We start from the raw sequence: 14,999 nt of genomic DNA, 5'->3' as shown, positions 1-14,999 counted from the left end.
ATCAAGGCCTACATTTCAGACTTTTAGACAGATCAGGGGATTTTTAGTGTGTAAGGAGCTTGCTTTTCCTCTGAATGGCCAATTTGATTCTTAGCACTCCATATGGTTCCCTGAGTACCAGTAGGAATGATCCATGCCTGCAGAGTCAGGAATAATTCCGGATTATCTCAGAATGTGGCCCTAAAATCAAAAGAAAAATATGTGCTTCTCTTTAAGGGTTGCTTTCAGAAGATACTATATTTTCCAAAATACTGCTATATCTGCATAGGGTTATATTTTTGGTTCATGCCTATTGCATGTGAAAAAAAAGGTGATATATGTTATCTCTAGGCTGAGAAAGGATAAATCAGCAACCTGTATATACCATGGTGTTCAGAAACTTTTTCTATTGAAATGAGAAAATGTCTTTTAACCTGTGTTTCCAGATAACTCCTTAAAAGCTTAATGTAAAAACAGGCAACTCTACTTTACCAGTTGCTAATACACTTATGTACCTGTAACAGTAGAAATAGAATTATGGCAAATGAATTGAATTGGAGATCTTTCTGTTTTATAAAATTGTACCCTAACAATTTAAGCCCTATTCTTTGTCATGAACATAAAGTATTCAGGGAACCCTTTATATCTGAATGAGCCAGATATTCAATAATTCATAAATTCAGGTATGATTTGTCAAATGAACAAAACATTTGGTTGGAGTCATTTGTTTAGTACCTGAGTAGAATTTTTTAAATCAAATCTTTCCTCTGACTAGGGTAGATCATAATAGACACTGCAACAAACAACTCCAAGTCCCAGTGATGTAATTCCAAAATAGGAAGTTATGCAATTTCTTCAGTAAGATCAAATTTAAGTTAAAGCCCTCCATTCACTTTTCTTCAGATCTTTAAAATCCAGAAAAAATTTAATTTAGCAAGTTCTGCAATACAATTCTTTTTGTGAACTGCACACTGAATTGCCACTTGAGTTCTTATCTTAAAATTCTTGGTCAACACATTTTGCCAAAGGAAGTTTGCAGTTATATCTGTCTAGAAACTCTGAAATAGAGTTTTTGGTGTTTACATGTTTGTTTTGCCTTTTCCTGGTTGCTAAAACAAGATATTTGGAAGCATTTTTTTCACTGTGAAAACAGGAATATAGAGAAAACCATATTTGAAAAAAAATCTAAAAGGATTCCTACACAAATGTAAAGAAAAATAAAATAAAAAAAAAGCTAAGACTTTAATTGGCATGGCCAGAATAGCTAAGCACACAAAAGCACATTATAAAAAATTAGACTATAAGCTTAGGCACATTTCACCAGTGGGAAGACATCATAGAAATGTCAACAGTTTCATTTATTTTTGCTATTCACTTTATGTTTCTTTATGTAATCCTTTAATAGTGATTTTTATGTTACTTTCAAATTTGCTGTTTTACCAAGATCACTGCAGAGAAGTGGCAAAAGCCAACTTTACATTGTAATTTTTTTCTCCAGAGTTCTTGCATTTGATAGTCATCATTGAAGTGAATTTTACTTATTTGAGGGAACAGACGATTATCTGGTATGCTGGAGAGCTACTTTAGGAGTAAGAAACTTTCTTTTCATGTTTTACCTCTGACTTGTTCCTTAGCATGGCATATGGCTACCTAAGCACCAGCAAGAATGATATTACCCATAACCAAGGACTGGTCAGTAGGACACCCCCTATGCTTTCTCTACTTAAAAAAAAAATCCCTGATTCCCTGATAAAGAAACTGATAGAGATTTGTATCCATGATACCAACTGCTCCTGTATTTGTATTAAACTAAGATTCATGGAGATAGTTTAAGTCCATGGGTATCAAATAATAGTCTTTTAGCCATGGTTTAGAAATTGCAGATCTAGAAGGAACACAATTCTTATTGCTTCCTGACCCTTTTTTTTTTTTTTGACTTTTGGGTCATACTTGGGGGCCCTCGAGGTTACTCTTGGTTCTATGCTTAAAAGTTATTCTTTGCAGGCTCAGTGGACATATGAGGAGTGGAAGGTCATCCAAATGGGTGAGCTTCACGCCCTACCCACTGTACATTCTCTCTGGCCTTTCTTATTTAATCTCTAAAATCCAGGCTTATAAAAAAATAGTTTCAAAAAAAGTAGTTTTATGACTGAAGCCCAACTACAAACATACTTGTAATCATGGTGCTTAAATAAAGACTGGCCCAAAAAATGTAGTTTAAAAATGGATTATAAAGTCATCCAAATTGAACTCCTTGTCTTTTAAAGAAATGAATGCTTTTGGAGTTATGTAAAAAAGGTATAAATTTGTTGATATTATAAAACCCATGATTTTTCAAGGGGCATATTGTAAACAAAATGTAGTTAGAATTTCCCTGCCATCACATTTACTAAAGAAAAGATAAAAGGAAAACACATACAAAATCTCCATTTTTATCTTTACTTTTGAAAATAATGATTACACAATTTTTTTTTTTTTGGTTTTTGGGCCACACCCGGTAACGCTCAGGGGTTACTCCTGGCTATGTGCTCAGAAGTTGCTCCTGGCTTAGGGGACCATATGGGACGCCGGGGGATCAAACCACGATCCGTCCAAGGCAAGCGCAGGCAAGGCAGGCATCTTACCTCTAGCACCACCGCCCAGTCCCAGATTACACAAATTTGACATAATTATTAATGTATATTATCTCAAAATTTTAGTATGCTGTACATAACCACCTTTTTATATACAAATAACTCAGTACTTTTTTCATTTAAAATTTTTGTTTGTTTTTGCTTGTTTATTTTTGGACCACATGCAGTAATGTTCAGGGTTCACTCCTGGCTATGTGCTCAGAAATCACTCCTGGTTTGGGGGACCATATGGGATGCTGGGGATTGAACCTAGATTCGTCCTGGGTCAGCCACATGCCCTACTGCTGTCCTACTGCTCTTGTCTCTCATTGTTAAAGTCTTATTCTGAGCTAGTGAGTCCTCTTATATGGTTCTCAGGAGGCCCAGGAGACTCTCCTGGCAAGGCTTAGTGAGCCATGCTGGTGTTTTCATTGAGGGTCTAAGGATGCTGTGCTTCTCTAGCCCTGCAGTTTTCCTGATTGCCTGGTTTACCCCAGAAGTACGCAGGGGTCTCTATTACAATACTAGGATTGCATCTAGTGATATTCAGATAATTATCTTGTTCTAAAGATCAAACTAGGCTGATCTATCTGCAAAGTATACTTAACCTCTATATTTTATCTCTGGGCCATCTTAATTCATTCTAAAGTCATGAAAACTTTTCCATTCCTACATATAATCTATAATTACATTTAACCACTATCCTATCTTACTCATAAAATAAATCATGCAGCAGCTGATACATTGTTCTTTTTAAAAGTACATTTTAATGACCTTTTAACTTTTCTTAAAGGTTATGTTAGTAAATATACATAATTAGATTTAAAAAAGAATGAGAAAACTGGGGTTGGAGAGACAGCACGACTCTAAGACTTTTGCCTTGCAGTCAGCCAATCCAGGATGGATGGTGGTTAGGATCCCAGCATCCCATATGGTCCCCAATACCAGCCAGGAGCAATTTCTGAGTGCAGAGCCAAAAGTAAACCCCCAGCGCCGCCAGATGTGACCCAGAAACAAACAAAACAAAACAAAACAAAACAAAAACCAAGAAAAACTTCCTTTAAAAATTAAATAACACTTGGAACTTTTTTTTGTTTTTTGTTTCTTGGGGGCCACACCCGGTGATGCTCAGAGGTTACTCCTGGCTATGAGCTCAGAAATCTGTCCTGGCTTGGGGGACCATGTAGGACCCTGGGAGATCAAACCGTGGTCTGTCCTAGGATAGCATGCGCAAGGCAGATGCCTTACGTCCTGCGCCACTGCTTCGGCCCCAGCACTTGGAAATTTGACATATTTTATTTATTATTACTATTATTATTATTACTATTATTATTATTATTATTACTAATTTGGTTTTACAGCTAGACTCAGTGGTACTCAGGGATTTCTCTTGACTCTGTACACAGGGGTAACTACTAAATGGGCTAGGCTGGCTTAACACTTCTTTAATCAAAACATATGAAATATCTCAAAGAATTTATTGGTGAAATATAATAAAAGCTATTGTTCTCTAAGAATCGATTATTTCCTTAGCACTATCATCACTTATTATGAACAAAATCTCCTCAAAACAATAATGACATATTGTCAAATCAATGAGAAATCAACTAGATTTGGTAGGGATGTGATGAAAAGGAACCATGTCCAGTTTAGGCAGCAATATAGAATTTCTCAAAAATGTAAGAATAGAATTTTTGTATAATTTAGTAACTCCAGTTCTTGGGATATACCCCCAACTGCAAAAAAGTTAATTTTAAAATATGATTGCATAATTATTTTCATTGCCACATTTAGTACAATAGTCAGGATATGAAAAACTAGCGGCATTATAGGTGAATGGATTGATAAAATAAAGAAATTGTGCTTTATATACAGTTGTGTATATACAGCAAAATACTATGCAATTATAAGAAAAGGCACAGTTATAATTTAGAGGTAGATGGATGATATCATTTATCTTTTATGGTAAAAACAAAGAAAATACAAAATACCGAACACAGGAGGAGAGATTTGAGAATATCAAGTAATAAGAGAGTTGGGGTGTTTTGGTGTGAGAGAAATGATGAAGTAGACTTAATGTAACATAAGAACACTGATGAGAGTTCTTGGACACTTCGCTGGTAGAGCAGTAACTACATTCATTAAAACAATAATCATTGGGCTGTTGAGATATGGAACACTTGCTTTTCACATGCTCAATCCCTGGCAGTTCAGATGTTCCCCAAAATTTTCAGGAGTGATTCATGCTTACAGAACCAAGAAAAAAATCTTTGAAAATTTACCCCCAAACCAAAACAAGACAAATACAAGACAAAACAAAAAATAAACAATAATCAGTAACAACATTGTAAAAACATGACCGGCATCAACACTGTAAGAACATATAAATAAGCAAATAAAAAGACAGGCTCCTAATATGAGAGTGCTAGGTATTGTATAGCAGGCTTGAAAGCATTAAAATTATTGTTTTAATGTACTATTCTAAAAAAATACAAAATTAAAAATATGGATTCTTTAAGTTTATTAAACACATGGAGGATTTCTGACTTTTTACAGCATTTAGTGAAAATTTAGAACATTTGAAAAAATAATATAATATTAGAAATCACACTAGGAGAGGGCAGGTAGGTAGACAGAGGTTAAGGAACATGTCCAAGCTACTGGTAAATATGAGAACTGAAATTGGACATTGTGTCTCCTTTGTCCTCATGGTGCAGCTGGAGAAAACACTTGTAAGTTAAGTGGCTTCAAAGATTTAGTTCAAAAGTGCTTGTGAGTGTTTTTAAATTTTACTCTATTCAATTTAACTTCTTCCAAGGACCTTTACTTTTCTTCTTGTCATTTACTCTCTGCCATTCAAAAACATTTATCAATAAAGAGAACTGGAGGCCAAAATATAATGTGCACTCAATTACTATTAAAACATTTTAATTTACTTGGTTTCATTTCCTGGGTCTTGTAGCACTCAAATCATTGTTTGGCTATTTTTTTTTAAAAGCAGGTTTGCAACTGCTAGATTGTTTCCATCTGAAAACCTTAATAGGGCTTTTCTCAAAGTGCCAGTTCATTTCCTCTATCAAGATTTTCCTTATTTAGCTAAAAATGTATATAAAAATCAAAACCCACACATTCCATTTCTCCTTTAACTTCATGAGTCTGTAGTAGAGTAAGTAGTTGTCTTATAATGGTACTGTAATGTACCACTACAAAATAGAGAAAAAGTTTTAAAAGTTTATTGAACTTAATTCCTTCAAACATGAAATATAATGGCAAATAAATGACATTTAAACATTAAAACATATTTTACTGAAAATGAAGACCTATTGAATGAGTCTATATATTAGAGACGTTTTGTGACAAAATCTGAATTACTAGAATGGTATTCAACTACCCACACCCACTATTAAATGATAACTGATAAGTTGAAATTTCTCTATTACTCTCACCATTCACCTGTTAAAACTTTTATAGGATGCTTTACCTTAGAAATTGACATTCATATGAAAATGACAAGAAACTTGCTGCCCAACTGCTGCTATTTCCAGAATTGCACAAATTGCATGGGCATTTATTTCAATTTCTCATTTAAAGTGGCAGGGAAGAGTGGTTCAAAATCAAGTGCATCCTCTGATTCGTAAATGGAAATGTGCTATGCTGGTTGGTTCGAGGAGACTTGTGTGAATAGAAGAGTGCCCATTCTAAGTCTAAATTACTTTCATCTATTAATTCTTATTGATGCTCCATGTCTGATTTGAAATATAATTTTAAAAGTTGCTTTAGTTTGGGATCAGAGCAGCATTGCAAAAGTTATGGTGACCTGGCTTCAATCTTCAGCACTTCACTATGGTCCCCTGGGCCCTGGCAGGAGGGATGTCTGAGTGCTGAGCCAGAAGTACACACTGTGCTCAACTAGGTGTGCCCCCCCTCCCAAATTAATTTGATTTGGACTAAATCCAGCAATGTTCCAGGATCAATAGTCAAGGATTTATATGTGTGTGAAAACCATTTGGCTGTAGGTATGGAACCTGGGACTCCTCATACAAAGATTACACTCTAAAACTTGAGCAATCTCCCACTTGCTTCTGAAACAAATGAACACTGACATGCTCATTAGATTCCTTCCAATAGTCACCCTAAAGAAGCTCAAGATTGTTCAATTATTGCATCTTCTTGTTTCCTGACCTCTCAGCAGCAGCTTAATTAATTAATAATAAAGATCAGTGAAAAACCAAAACAGGGACATTTTTTTTTCTAGGTGGCTTTGTCTAGGAAGAAAAAAAAATACGGGAAAGGAAATAATACCCAGATTGCAAAAAGCTTAATGAGTATTTTTTAGTTTATAAAAATGACTGTGATTTCAATCCCATTTGTCATAATTATTCTTTGAATATCTTCATGAGATCCACAATACAGTTTTTACGTAGAGGTTCTTTTTTTTTCCCCCTTCACTATAACGGAATGTGAATTCACGAAGTTTTAACTAATAGAAGTCACATGCCAATTTTACAGGAATCAAAATGGGTCTTCTTAAAAAAAATAGCATCGAAGGATCCATAGTGGGAAAAGATAGAAGACTGGAGGACTTTGCATTCATTTTGTCTTTGGAAAGAGGCATGTGAGATGTGTTTATGATGCCTCACAATTTTTCACATATACCTGTGGTTGTTTTCTACTAGAATCTACTATCGTTTCCCCCCACCCCATCAGCTTTTTATGTCTTACTCTGTGTCTGAAAATTTCTTCGATATCATGAATATCATGGTTCTAAACACTCAATTTTCACTCTCAGCCTGGCCTTATCTCCATGGATCATTTGCTACGAAAAAGGATAGCAACCATAATAGGCTGAAAACTTTGTGTTGAAATAAGCCACAAAGATCCCAGATTCTTATATATTTTCCAAGCAGTGAAATGTTTATAATAATTATTTCAAAGGTACCTGGAGTGTTCATAGAACCAAGATCTAATGATTTCAGATGGAACAACTGAAAATACCTACTAAAAGTTACTCAGATTAATAAAAACAGACCATAAATGTCTAAGAGAAATCAAGAGCATTTTAAAATGCAAGATGAGTCAAGCACAATATAATCAAAAGAATAAAAATGATTTTATCCTTTGCAGTAAAAAATTTCATTTTATAGGTTTTTTAAAGGCACATCTCACCTCCAATGAAAGCATATACAAATTTAGACTTTTACATAGCATGTATTTTTGTAAAATTTTATTAAAGTAAAATTTCTTCATATATTTAAGTTGTACAGCTATAAAATTCAAGCTGTGTTTGTAATACATTGGTTTTACTATTGGAAGTCCAACTCAATCCTTCACCCTCATTTGTATTCTTTGTCCCATGTCCCTCACACCTTCTAGTAAGAGATTTATTTAATCCATTTATTTTCAATTCAATAACTCTGGCTACCTCTTACCATACTAAACAGACCTGAATTATTAAAGGGAGCCTGCTCAAACTGCAACTCCATGAAGAAGATATTCTTTTGGTATCTTCGTTTTTATGCAATTTGGGTCTTCATCTAATAAAGGATAAGTTCCGGGAATGCCATGCTTCCTCATTTTTTACTTCCTGTTCTGTGTTATCTCTTAAAAAACACTAAAAAATACATCAAAACTAACTATTTGGGGCCCGGAGAGATAGCACAGCGGCGTTTGCCTTGCAAACAGCTGATCCAGGACCAAAGGTGGTTGGTTCGAATCCCGGTGTCCCATATGATCCCCCGTGCCTGCCAGGAGCTATTTCTGAGCAGACAGCCAGGAGTAACCCCTGAGCAATGCCGGGTGTGCCCCCCCCCCAAAAAAAGCCAAAACAAAAGACGAACTCTTTGGTTATTTTTAAGGACTTACTCCCAGTTCTATATTTGGAAAAAACACTCCTGGAAGAACATGGAGGACCATATGTGCTGTTCTTTCTGGATTGAACCTAGAAGAGCATATAAAGAGTGAGTGCATTATTCACTGGAATATCATTTCCAGTCTACAAAGTCTTGTAAGCACAGACTAGAAACAAAATTCTCCTACACATTTTTGCTGCAATAGTCAATTCTAGTTCACAGGAGAGATCGAAAGTTAATCTGTCTGAGAGATCCTCTGTTTCAAATTTCAATAGAACAGTTTTTCCAAGCTAAATCAGACCTTTAGTGTGTATGCAGCTATATTTAGGTGAACATGCGTGTATATGTTATACAAAAATATTACACGTGCTTGTATATATATATATATATATATATATGCATTGCCCTATATCCCAATATTTTGGATCACATATCAATTGTGAGAAAATAGAAATTGACAAATGATGTAATAAAATCCATATAAATTATAAAACAAGAAAGACCAAAACTATCATGCAAGTATGAGACATTGATTAATTCATTATTAAAAATCAATAAAAGACCTGTAGCAATAATACAGCAATAGAACTTGCTTGCAGCTGGCCAAGGTCCCAATTTCCATCCCAAATAACCCTTAAGCCCTCTAGGAGTAGAATCAGAAATAATTCTTGAAAATAGCTGGGTGTGACCTCAAAATAAAAGCGACCAAAAATTTACTTAAAAATAATATAAATTAATAGATTAAAGGAGGAAAAGAAAAAGCACGTGGTTTATTTTTGACATAATATTGATATAATTTAATCATATAAAATAAATGCTAAACAAGTATTGATTGCTTAATTTGAACAATAATTTGAGCTAATAAACATCTCATCTATGAATAAATGAGCCCTTTTTTTCAAGAAGGACCTTTTCAGAATGGGCGTGAATGGGCTTCAGTGAGGATGACCAGCAGATAATATATACCATCAAGGTCATGATCAGTCCTGTGAGAAGATGTTAGACTTTATTTCTGAAAATATCTAACCTTCACTGCTTTGGAAAAGCAATCTAAGTCTTCTATTAGGTGTCATTTATATTTTTCATATGAGGAAAAGAAAGAGAAAGAGATCAATTTTACTTTCCTAGATAAGCAACTCCATAGTCTTTCTTTGTTTTCATGGCATAAGCCAGTTTTCAAATATGTATCTGCCACAATTTTACCCATGCTAATTTTATTTGAAGGAAAAAAAAACACCTCACTGTGTTCAAGCATTAATTTTAATTGCTTTTGGAAAGTTTTGTCTCAAAGAATTCTTTGAGTTATTTTTGTAGATTAAAAATATATGTAGAATAGAATGCATTTGATATTTTCTGACAGCATCTTGGTTTACCAGGTGAACAAATTAAGTTAAACAAGAATTTGATAGAATCCAGTCCCTTCAATTCTCATTTCTCTCTATAAGTATGTGTGTCACAGGTATGTGTAATTTATTTTTATTTATTTAGCTCTTGCCAAGTCCCTGGAACCTACTGGAAATTCTTTGATGATCAAGCTGGTGGTTAAATGCAAGGGCAGGAGAATGTACCACAATGTGAAGAATTACCTAGCCCACCCTGGCCATGCTTAGGAACCTTTAGAGCTGCACTCAGATACTTGGGTCTTAGGTCACACCTTATTTTACCTAAAAAAAAAAAAAAAAGGATCATCTTTGGTTTTTCTTTGTATGTTTGTTTACAACTTGTATTTTCCCCAAAACAGAGATTGTCTTACTTGTAAAAGTGGGTGGGACTGGCTTATGATAGCCTGAGTTATCTGTCCTTACACTGCCCTTTCTGTCCCATCCAAGGATTGTTTCTGTACTCAATAAAAACAGCAGTTTTGGCAGGCAGCTGAGTGGAAATAGAGTTAGAAAATTGCCGGACTATGTGGGTTTCACCCTCAGCCTGGTTTGGATTATTTCATGCTAGACCTTGATTCAGACACTTTAACCTAGGGTTGGAGATATGGAATGTTGGATAATTTTACACTTAGGGATAGTGGGGTGTCAGAGATTGAACTTGGGCCTGTTGCATGCAAGATATGCTCCTTTATCTCTCTGGCCTCTATAAATTTATTTTTAGAACTTTACATTTTGGAGCAGTGGTATGAGTTGGAAACAATGACTTTCTGGTGTGGGTTTGTCCCCTCATTACTGTCCTGCAGACTAATGGACAAAAAGCATGGACAAAACCAACTATTTTTGTTTCTGTAAAGAGTTTTAGAGATTGGTAGAAATAATATTGTGGGTAGGAGTTTGGCCCTTACTAATGACCAACCCAGGTTTGATCTCTGGCACTCCATTTGATACCCTGAGTATATATCTGGGAGATACGCCCCAAGCACCACAGGTCTGCCCCAATACACACAAATAATGTGTTACAGCTTGCAAAAACATCTCACATCAGACAAAAGGAACTCAATGTTCTTTGTTCCAAGAAGGCTCTCAATTTATACATGAACTGAGGCCATGACTGGGCAAGAATAATAAGAAATACATTCCTATTTCCTTCCTACATTTGAAAGTAGGAGCAAATTATTCAGCCTATCTGTGGAAGCCAAACGAGTAATGCTAAAGAATCTTCTGGTTATATCAGAACTTCCTAGGAACCTTGGATAACTGTGTGTTTCTTTTTTTGTTTGTTTGTTTCTAAGATTTCATTACAAGATAGGTTGACTCAGTGAGTCTAAAGTTGTATTTGGAATCTGTTTTGAAAATAAACAATCTCCTAAGAAAACCAAAGCAATGCCTCAGTGGTTCTAATTATTTTCAGATGGTGAACAACTCTCCTAATGCAACATAGTGAGCTAGATAAAAATATGTAGACTAGAAACATCTTACTGTGGAGAATTTGCAGTCTCAAACGGTGGACTGGACTTTGTCTTTGAGAGTCAGCCCAACAAGTCAAGAGAAAGCACAGGTTTAGGGATAACAACCTAGACAGAAAATAAAGCCACAGTCTAGCTGTGAGTTAGACATGTGCTTAAATATGTACCTCCATTTTTTTTCTTTGGTAACACATGATTGGTAATGGATACACTTTGATAGAATTACAATTATGAAGATTACACATGTGCATGTTTGTAAAATGCTACACTACAGCATACAATGGTGGTATTTAGGGCTACTCCTTGGTAGTGTTTAAGGTTCCATACAGTGACAGATTGATCTTGGGTCCACAAAACCAAAGCATGTGCTTTGAGTCATGTAGCCATGTCCCAGAATTACCAAAACTTTTAAAATTTACTTCTCATATATGCATTTCTTTTCTGGTCATCTCTCTCTGTCTTTGTCTCTGTGTCTGCCTTTCTCTCTCTGCCTCTCTCCAACAAAAATTTATATAAATTTTACTTTTAGACAAAAAAATGCAGCAATTTTTATTTAATTTTTGTTTGTTGTCATCCCTAGCAAACAGCCAGAGCAGTTTCAGCAAACAAAGGCTTCATCCTATCATGTTGTATGCAGATAGCTTCGGTTGGACTGAGGCCATGGTAGAGTCAGGATATCCCCGTCTACCCAGGGGCAACTTTCCACTGTCTTATAAATGCCAACTTCAATATACTCAGGGAGGCTGAATCAAGCAAATGCTACCACAGCAGCTTTACTGGAGGCCTTCACCTTTGAACACAGGCGATCCTTAATACCCCTGCCCCAATTTAACAAGACAGTAATGCCCAGGGAGGATTTGGCTTAGTTCTTTAAGAGTCCCAAATGGTTTACAATTGATTCTCTGTCAGTGACAGGCACAATGCCTCAACACCATGATCTGGTGGGGTTGAAGGAATAGTACAATGGGAAGGGCACTTGCTTTGCACACAGCTGGCTCGGGTTTAATCCCTGGGACCCCTATGGTCTGCTGTGCCTGTCAGGAGTTCTCCCGGTGTCATCCCTGAGCAATGCCAGGTGTGTCACTAAAACAAGCCAAAATGTGAGTTAGTAGACAGAACCCATCCCCCATTGGGATTGTTTCTGTGTATCTGCTTGTACCACACTACTCTTCCAGGGTTGTTCAAAGGCAATCTTCTCATTCTGTTTCAATGTGAAGAAATTAAAACTCAAATCTAAAACCTATACTCATGTCTTTGTGCCTACTCAGTGACTGTAGAGGCCAGCTTTTATAGATAATAGACTCAAGTACCACTAGTACTGAATGCTGAAATTTATGGACTTCTCCATAGTCATTAATTAATAGTGTGCACACACAGAAAAATAACCAGGCGGAACACTTAGAAATGAAATTATTGCCGAAGCACTGACTACATCGTTTTTAAGTGGTCAGTCAGGTGAACCAAATGAATAATTGAATATGCTTTACAAGTACGCTGTAAGGATAGGCAGCCCAACAGGTTTTTAATTTTCTCTGAAGAACACACATCTTATAGAGAGATCTGTATTGATTTTATTCTTATCTACTTGCCAAGGTCTTTTTTGTAGCTGTGTTTTCTCTGCCAGGGTTTACAAGAGGCCCTGAATCACTGAGTACAATCTCATAAAGGATTCTTTGGGGAGTCCTTTACAGTAAGTAGCTGAGGACTTCATTTTGCTCTGGGAAGTTACATGGAAGAACAAAAGAATGCAGGCTTTTACCATGATGTAAATTAGACTTTATCTTGACCCTCTTTATCCATGTTGCAAAATGATTTCCTCTGAGAACTTCCTTAGAAAATGCACACCTTGTTGAGGATATCTATTATCCCTTGAAAATGTGCATAACTCTCAGAGATGTTTACTTTATGCTGGAAAATATAAGCAAAAATTAAGTTCTATCCAGAGGAATGGGATTTGAGATGACAATGCTTTTGAAACTACTTATACTTTGATTTTGTTTACTCCTTTCCTCTATCTTCCAACTATTTTTTCTAAAGATGCAGAATAAATGTTGTAGATTTCACAACTGTAGGGTATCCTGCAACCTCCACACTCAATCTTGGCCACAGCTGTAAGATAATAGCAATGACCTTGCAGATACAGATGGGTAAGGCCAGATCTCATTAAAACAGGGTGAACTAAATCAGGGTGGGTTGTACTTTGCTTACTTGGACTTATTTGATTTCAAAGCTCAGTTCCATACAAGCAAAAGCTCGGTAAAGACTGAAGTCCGGGAGTGGATGAGGACAGAGGTTAGGCTGAACATCCTTTTCCAGTTGTTACACTCCAATGGGGAGTTCAGTTTCAATCTTGCAGAGTTAATTCTTTCCAGGGGAGGGCATCGGAGAGCTGTTTAACGAAGTCTGTCTAGTGTGTTTTTTTCAAGTCAAAGGCTATAGAGGAACTCCCAGTGGAGAAAAATCGAAGCCAGACTCTGATTTCCCCTTGTTTTGAAAGTTTTGTTTCACTCTCACTTCCCTTAAAGGTCAAAATAATTAGTCTGAAGGCCCTATGCTTGGGGCAAATAAGACTTAGCTAGCTAACTAATTTTTTCACACCTCAGAGGAAAATGGGGAGAGGACAGGGACTGATATCCCCCAGGCAGAACCTGTTAGGCACAGAAGGAAATGTTTTTTTTCAGATGATGAGCCAAGGATGTGCTGAGCCCAGACAGAGGAGGTTGTAGAGGAAGCTTACCAGAGACTTCAGTTGCAGCCTTGTGGATTGTGTAGCTTTGCCAGATCTCAAAGCTAATTAAGACCAGAGAAAAAGAAGCCCAGAATTCCACTACCTGGTTAGTTCCTTTAAAATAATGCACATTTTTTTGAAGTATGAGACTATCCCATTTATTTAAGCTTAAACTCTCAGTTTTTTTTCCAAAAGGATTCAAAGAGCTTAATTAATCAAAACACCAAGCAAGGTTATATCAGTAAAGAAATCCAAACCATGACTATGCAGATAAACTAAATGGAATCTGTGTTGCTATAGGTGGAAGATAAGACAATTGCCTCAGTTACACAGACTTAAGAGTGTTATCTAGAATGTCGACAGGGAAGAGTAAAACCCAAGAATATATTTACTGAAATACTAGGTCACATTAAATTGTTGGCCAAATTACAACAGTGACCAACCCTGTTCAACTGTCAGTTTAGGGGTTTTTATCTTTAGGGGGAATTTGATTTAATTAGCTAGTTTTTAGAGGTTGCTGATGGTGGAAAAACTTGATGGTTTATGTGGAAGAGAAAGGATGATCTTTCTTTAATCTTTCATTAAACTTTAATATGTTTATGATGAATGTACATGTAACTGGATGAGCTTACAACTTCTTTCTTACCTTAAAGCAGTAAAAAGAGTAAACTATTTCTCAGTTCTAAGTCAATTTATTGATGCAATGGAACCTTAAATAATGTTAATCAAACTTTTCTGAAAAACATCATTTTAGCATCACATCAGTCACCCATCTGCCTTCTTACACTAACATCTCAAAGACCAAAATCCCCCAAACCCCCAATTCAATGAACACAATTTTCAGTCCAAATGACTGTTTTTTAAAATAATATCTTTATTTAAGCACCATGTTTACAAACATGTTTGTAGTTGGGTTTCATCATAAAAAACAACACCCCCCCCTTTACCAGTGCAACTTTCCCACCATCAGTGCCCCCATCTCC

Source organism: Suncus etruscus, chromosome 3, assembly GCF_024139225.1.
Source record: "Suncus etruscus isolate mSunEtr1 chromosome 3, mSunEtr1.pri.cur, whole genome shotgun sequence".
In the NCBI taxonomy this organism is placed as follows: Eukaryota; Metazoa; Chordata; class Mammalia; order Eulipotyphla; family Soricidae; genus Suncus; species Suncus etruscus.
Note: the sequence above shows the minus strand (reverse complement) of the source record.